Source organism: Chrysochloris asiatica, unplaced genomic scaffold (assembly GCF_000296735.1).
Source record: "Chrysochloris asiatica unplaced genomic scaffold, ChrAsi1.0 scaffold00030, whole genome shotgun sequence".
NCBI lineage: Eukaryota > Metazoa > Chordata > Mammalia > Afrosoricida > Chrysochloridae > Chrysochloris > Chrysochloris asiatica.
The window spans coordinates 23,206,919-23,214,808 of NW_006408548.1; the positions used below are offsets into that span (position 1 = coordinate 23,206,919).

The 7,890-nt window shown below is 36.6% G+C and overlaps 1 pseudogene; it reads left to right on the forward strand.

Annotated features, from left to right (window-relative positions):
- The first annotated feature begins 315 nt into the window (after window positions 1-315).
- Window positions 316-7,890, forward strand: part of LOC102832835 — a 76,729-nt pseudogene continuing 69,154 nt past the window's right edge.

Sequence of the window (7,890 nt, forward strand, 5' to 3'; positions counted from 1 at the left end):
AACAAGCAAAATTCTTAGAAAGGAGGACTGTACCCAGTTGAGGAAGTTTGGTATAGGGTGATACAGATGGCATTCAAGAGAAGTATAAGTAAGTGTTAGTTTGAGGATTAAAGTGTGCCTGACTCAGGCTATGGTTTTGTTTTGTTTTTTCAGTTGCTTACTACACATGTAAAAGTTAGATAATAAGAAGATTTAATTAGAATAGATGCATTTGAGTGACTGTGTTGGAGAAGAATATTGAAGGTATCAAGCATTGCTAGTAGAAACAACTCTGTATTGGAAGAAGTACAAACAATATGCCTCTTGGAAGCAAGGATGACCAGACTTCTTCTCTACATCATTGGACCTCTTTTCAGGAAGGATCAATCCCCTGGGGAAGGACATCATGCTTGGGTAAGTCGTGAGTTAGTGAAAAAGAGGAAGACCCTTAATGAGATGGATTTACCCAGCACCAGTAACAATGGACCCAAACATTACAATGATTTTGAGAATGGCACTGGGCCCAACAATGCCATGTTCTGTTGTGCTTATCGTCACTAAGATTTGGAAACCATCTTGACAGCGCCTAACAAAACAAAAGCATCCTAACAGAGACTCTGATGATGCACTTGTTAAGTAGATGGAACAAATGATTAAGTGTTTGCCTGTTAACTATTCAGACCCACCCAGAGTCACCACAGAAGAAAGCACTGGTTATCTGTCTAAAAAGGTACAGCCTTGAAAATCCTATGAAGTACAGTTATATTTTGCAACACATGGCGTCACCCGGAGTCTGAAATGACTCCATGACAACTGTTTGTTTGTTTGTTTTGTTTTTTTAAATGTCCTAGTTATTGTTCTGGAGTCCTGGTGTGGCACTGTGAGTTAATGCATCAGACTGCAACGTTGTTTGAAATGCAAGGTCGGAGGTTCAAGCTCACCAGCTGCTCCTTGGAAACCCTATACAGGGTCGTTACGGGTCAGAACTGACTCAACGGCACTTAACAACAACAACAGTTACTGTCCTAAAGGTTTTATTCCTATTATCTCATCAAATCCTCATAATTAAACATCGAAGTTGATACTATGGTTAGCCTCATTTTATAGAGAAGACAGAGCACAGAGTGGTTTATTAGCAAGCAACAGAAATAGGATTGAACCCAAGGAATGTGGCCCAGATGTCTGCTCTTAACTATGAAGATCACAGAAGCCTAACAAGATTGATGTGTGACCAAGGCATAAGCTATAAAGTGACAAATGAAGCAGCCTCAAAGAGATGTTTGGAAACACCAATATTTCCGATATTGAAAGAAGAAAAGCATGTGAAGTAGATATACATAGGAAGATAATGGAGAATAAGGAAGAAAAGAAAATTGGTTTTATTATAACAGTACAATGGAAGAAAAACATTTCCCAATTCATAAGTAGTCATCAATTATATCAAATTCAGCTTAGAAGTTAATAAATGTAAGTACTGAACTGTGCTCATTGAGCTTGAAATGGATAATGAGTCTAAAGGTGAAAACTTCTGTATATCATGCTGAAGGGTCTAGCTCTTGTTCTATGGTCCAGTGATTTTCTGTCTGGGTTTTGTGCATCACAATCCCCTGGATACTTTTTAGATCTGCAGATGCCTGTCTCCAACCCAGAAACAATGAACCAGATACTCTTGAAGGTGGAGAAAGACCATATACTTTCAAAGCTCTGCAGAAACTTTTGTTGTCTATGCAAGAATGGTATTCAGGACTTTTATTCACTGAGCACTTGGGGCAGTGACATTATCACATTTGTATTCTAGAAGGACTTCTTTGACAGTTGTATACCAACATGAGGAAGGAATAGAAGCCAAGAAATAAACTATAGATCAGGATGGACAATATTTTGGATAAACTCATTTTAAACCTAGGCTACTCTTCGAATTTATCATACTTTTCACCGTTTTGAGAGAGATTCTACCTTATATACCTAGCCCTTGAATCACTGTTGTGGTTGCAATATATAAAAGTTTATCTGATGAGTTTGAAAATGACTTGGTTTGGTAGTAATCAGGTTCCATAAGAAAGTTTAACAAATCTGGGAATAGCTTAAAGTAAAGTGTTGCCCATAATATATTGGTTAGTCTTAAGGGAGCAATATTTTCTTCTATTTATAATCAATACTTTAATATATTTATCTATAATTCTGAAAGCACTGAACTGGGAGGGGCTCCACTGGAAAATATTGGGTTAATCATTCCTTCATTTATTACAAAGAATTATTATGGAGGAAAAAGGCATGGTTTTATTTCTGCTGGTTTTTGAAAGGTCTAATTGAGCACAGCTGTGATATGGCACAGACCTAAAACAGGAAAAGAGTGTTTCGATAATTCTACTTTTCCAAAGCACTTCTTAAATCTTAAGATGAAAATACCAACAATACCTTTTGGGATCAATTGTAGAGGGTTGGATTTATCTCGCCAAATGAAGAAAACTTAATTTTCAAAGCGACTGAGAAAAAGATCACTTTTTCTCAAAGTTGTCAGGATATACCAAAAATAAAAATAAAAGTGAAAAACAAAAGAAAAAAAAAACTGAGTGTACAAAATAGAGGAAAAGGTTGCTGTTCCAAGCAGAAATTTTTCTTTCTGCAGTGTGGCTGCCAAGTACAATTTCACATTTTTTGATTTAAGAGCAATCTTCTCTAGATCACTTCTTCAGTGGGCATGTGGCCAGTGATGAAGTGCCTGAACTTGGACAAGATTCTTAAGCTCTTTGCAAAGATACAGCTTGTATAAGGGTTTATTTATTTATTTTAGACTTACAAATATCAACAAATTAAAAAAAAAAATTGCAGTTCTGTATCACACACATCCACTTGGACGACCAATTCCAATTACTCCCATTATTTGCTGACAGATAACTGTGACCCACTAACCTTGTTGCTTGCAGGATATGAAAACCCTTGCATTAGAAATTTTGACTACAATGTTCTTGCTCACAGTTTGTTGGGCATGGGTAAGTCACAAAATATCCTCAGAATAGTTATATTTGTGCTCCCTACTTTTTGAACAGGCTTCATTGAAAAAAAATGAAAGAAAATGGAAGAAAGCATAAGAAAAATGGGACAGTTTCATGCTGTGTTTTTTTCTTAGTAAACTGAACAATCTTTCAGTTTTGTTTGAAAGGAGTGTACAAGATACATAGAATGTCCCAAGGACAGTGCTATCTCTTGGAACCACAAAAATCTATCCCAATGGATAGCAGTTCATTGCAGAAGTCTGTGTATATTTACAGGGGCAAATATAAATATATTGGGCTGTGTGAGCCGCTTACAGTCTCTGCTACTGGGCTTCCTTGCGTTTTTTGTTTTGTTTTACAAACAATTAAAATACGAAATACGTTATTGGCTCCAGCGTCATAAAATAAGCAGGCCATGGTTTGCTGGTTCCTGCTTTAATATCTAACAAAATATTTTTAAGAAACAGTTTTGCTTATAAATATAAAAGTTAATGTGAACTATTGTTAATAGTTGACTATTTTTTATGGCAACTTCATATGGCATAATGTATGTGTTGACTCATGGTGTGGTACTGTAGGATAAGCACTGGACTGCTGACCACAAGGTCAATATTCAAACCCACCAGCTGCTCCTCAGAAGCCCTAAACAGGATTTCTGTGAGTCAGAACTTACTCAGCACATTTAACAACAGTGTATTTGTTAATAACTGGACAATTGTATATTTGTTCTAATGTTAAATATATATGCATAAATGAAGAAATTGGTCAATGTTACATGGAAAAGTCACATCAGAATGATGGGCTTTGATTTTAGATTTTTTTAGCAGGTAGAAAAGAGTAGAAAGGATGTAGAGAGATTTTTTGTAGATAGAACAGTAAAAGTTCCAACAACAAGTCATCAGTGTGGGCCTGAACACAGATTACATACGAGAAATGGCCTTGGGTTGACATTTTCAGAGTACCCAGGGCCTTGCTTGGCTTTCTAAAGTGTTTAGCCTCTATTCTAAGAGCAACAGAATAGATTGACCAAGGCCTTGATTGGCTTTCTAAAAATTGTTTAACCTCTCTTCTACAAGCAACAGAACAGATTGACCAAGGCCTTGATTGGCTTTCTAAAAAATGTTTAACCACTCTTCTACAAGCAACAGAACAGGGTTACCAAGGCCTTGATTGACTTTCTAAAAAATGTTTAACCTCTATTCTACAAGCAATAGAAGAATTAACAGGGAATTCCATGACTTTGTTCTAGAAGGCTAATTTTATTGAGAGCCAACCACTGCATATGATACCTGAATATAAATTATAATAAAGGACATTTCTTTCTTATGGTACTTGTCTTCCATATATTGAATATAATATAATATGCTCATTTTGATAAAATAAGATGCTTTAGTGTCATCCACTAGAAATTTTCTATAATGAAATACACAAATTTGTAATGTCTGCCATGCACATGATTTTAAGATGTAGGATCTATATACTAATTATACATGGTGCCAGTTATATCTCTACAAGCAATATAATGTTAGATCATAGTGAGGACTGAAGTAATTTAGGGTGTTTGGGGTTTTTTTGGTAATAATGTAGTCTCTGGGCAAGAGATGATGGAACACTGGGAAACAGATGGCAGCGGAGGGTTGGTGATGAATGTTAGAAACATAGAGGTCTGTGAGGTATGGAATGTGAAAATTAAAGGAAAGAAAGAGGATTTGTGGATGATGCTAGGAATTTTATCTGAAATATCTAGGCAATTTGTCTTGCCTCTACAAAAGAAATGCATGTGGGGTGGCAGGTTAAGCGAAAAATGGAACAGCTCATTTTGGAGATGGTAAGTATGAAGTAAGTGTGTAACATACATACATGCAATTGCCAATATATGCCTAGAACTTAAGGGAGAAGTCAATTACATACATACATTTGTTCAAAGTATGAAAAATGTGAGAAAATCTGAAAGCAAAAGGAGGAATCTAGTTGAAAAATTGGGGAAAAAAATGTATTACTCAGAGAACGAAACATACAAAGTTTGAATAAAAATTCCAGAGGAAAATGGGAAGTGTTTCACAGAGTCAGAAGAATAAACATCAAAAGAGTGTCAATCTTTCTGAAGTCAAATCTGATGACTGAGGAGTTAGGATATCACTGATTACCTCTGTAAAAACAACTTGCATAGTGTGGGAAAATTAGAATTCAGATTTCTGGATGCCAAGGAGATAATGAAAAATGGAGATTAGAAGGAAATGAATATCAAACACTTATTGTCATTGTAATTTTTAAAAGTCTGACTGCAAATAAGATGTAAGAGTCAGAGCAGAAGACAACTTGTATTATTTTGTAAGGCTTTGAGTGAAACAACAGGAAAAGAAGATTGAATATACAATAAATTGTGATATACCTATATAAAGGAGCTCTGGTAGCCTAGCGGTACAAGTCAGGCTGCTAACCTCAAGGTCAGCAGTTCAAAACTACCAGCTGTTCTGTGGGAGAAAGATGAGGACTTCTGCTCACGCAAAAATTTACAGCCTTGGAAACCCTGTACAGGGTCACTGTGAGTCAGAATCAACTCCATGGCACACCACCACCACCATGCCTATGTGGTTGTTGTTATGTGTCGTGGAGTCAGTTCCGACTCATGGCGACCCTGTACAGGGTTTCTGAGGCTGTAAATCTTTACAGGAGCAGAAAGCCTCATGTTTCTCCGGTGGAACAGCTGGATATTTTCGAACTGCTGAACTTAAGGTTCATAGCCCAATTCATAACCACTAATGCAACCAGAGCTCCTTCCACCATGCCTATAAAATATATAAAAATTAGTAGACAGTGAGCTAAATTTAAAAGTTAAAAAATCAACAGAGATAAAGTACATTGTTGTTGTTATTTTGTTTTTGTTAAAAAAAAAAATCAACAGAGGAGTGTGTAATGGTATGTCACACTACATGAATAATTGCTAAATGAGTAGCTTGAATAGGAATGAGTTGAAGAAAATAAGAAAGTAACTCAATTTCTCTATCTGAGTGAGCATCTCTTGCTAAGACTACTTAAAATGTTAGAGGAAAAGATAACATTTTCCACAGCACTTGAAGATACTTGAAGAGAAGCAAGTTAGTAGAGAAAGGGGTGGGACTGATGGTCTGCCGCAATTTGACCTGTCTAAAGACATAACCAGGAGTACTGGTGTGGTGCTGTGGGTTTATGCGCTGGATTGCAAAGTCGGTTTGAACTGGAATGTCGGCGGTTCAAACTCACCTGCCACTCTTCGGAAACCCTATACAGGGTCACTATGGGTAGGAACTGACTCGATGGCACTTAACAACAACAAAGACATTGCCAAAGGAGAGAGAATCTATGTAATGCCTCAGCTTCTTTTCAACAACTTTATCGTGGGTCTGAGACCTCAAAATGCAATCACTCATTTAAAATGCAAGTTTGTTGGCACATAAATTTGGGGAATTCAAAGTGTTAATATTTTAATGTCTTTTTAAAAATTGCTCTTGATTACTTGATCCCCACCTTGACACACCGAGACCCATTAACATTGCAGTCATCATCAGGATCAACTTAGTATGTTGTAATTTTCCATAGTAGCAGATTTGTTCTGAGAACATCCATGTAAGCTCATTTCTCTTCCATGATTAAATTGAACCAGCATTTCTCCTGACACCCAAGAACACAAGCTTTCCTCTCCTAAGATGGATCGATAACAATAATCTTCTGCATTAAGTGTCACTTCTGGCTACTTCTCATTTGAGCACAGATAACAATCTCCCTCTGAATCTCAAAGTGAATGACTCCATACATTATTCTCAGCAAATAGAGAGAGCCCAATCATTTAGAGTTCACCTGGGCTCTGATTAGATACAATGATACATTCCAGAGAAACACACTAGAGACCAGATAGCATACATCATCCTAGGTCTATGGAGTACACACTTGTCTGAATGATGCAGTCTTTGAATCTGATTAGACCATTACATGTTCTTTGTCTTTTCCTATGTGTAGAGAGCCTGACAGGAATATAGGGAAAGTCCAGGGTAGAAATCCCTAGTATTTAACCAGACTGTTAAGGTGGGAAAAGTGTAAGTGCTATTTTAATATGGTAAAGAGATGTTAAGACTTGGAAACTACAACTTTTATTTCCAAAATGTATCCACTTGGTAGAAACTTGGAGTGGAGGTGTCCCCTGGGGTTTGGACTAGCTGGTTTAGGTCTATAATTCTAACTATTACTTAACATGGAACTAGGCAGTGTATCAATGCATAATTATGACATAACCTCAAATGAACATTATGCATAAAACATGAGTAATGTTAGAAAGTAGTATGTAACATGCTCAAAATGTTTGAAGGGGAAAATATGCACTTGTAGATTTAAACAAATACAATGTATTTGTCTTAGAAATTCTTAAGCCACATTCTGAAAACTGCAAGTGTCTCATATATCTAAGTATTTTATGACTGTCTAATTTCCACCACACTGGGAGTATCTGATCCTGTTGAGAAAGCACTTTCATGGTTGTCTGCTTAAGAGGAAGTAAAGCTGTCTTGTTTAAGAGTTGCTCATGCTGTTAAGAGAAATAGTGTGTAAAGTCTAATTTGGTATAATTTTCCTGCTCTTTTTATTATTATTTTTTAATTTAATGCAAATAAACACATCTTTTAGAAACAGATTTTTTTTTTTCAATTGTAGACTCAGATGGCTCAAATATTCCTGATTTCAATGTAACCTATGAATCTTTTAACATAGTGGGTGACTGTGAATGTATAAAAGGGCATGGAGATCCGGTGGACGTGTAGCAGAGAGCTCCGCCAACAACACAGAATATCCAACCAAGCAGGCTCAGGGGATGGTCCCAGAACTCTGAACCACATATAAAGGAATACTTAGAAGGTTGGAAGGCTCACAGCTGGGGGAATAGACT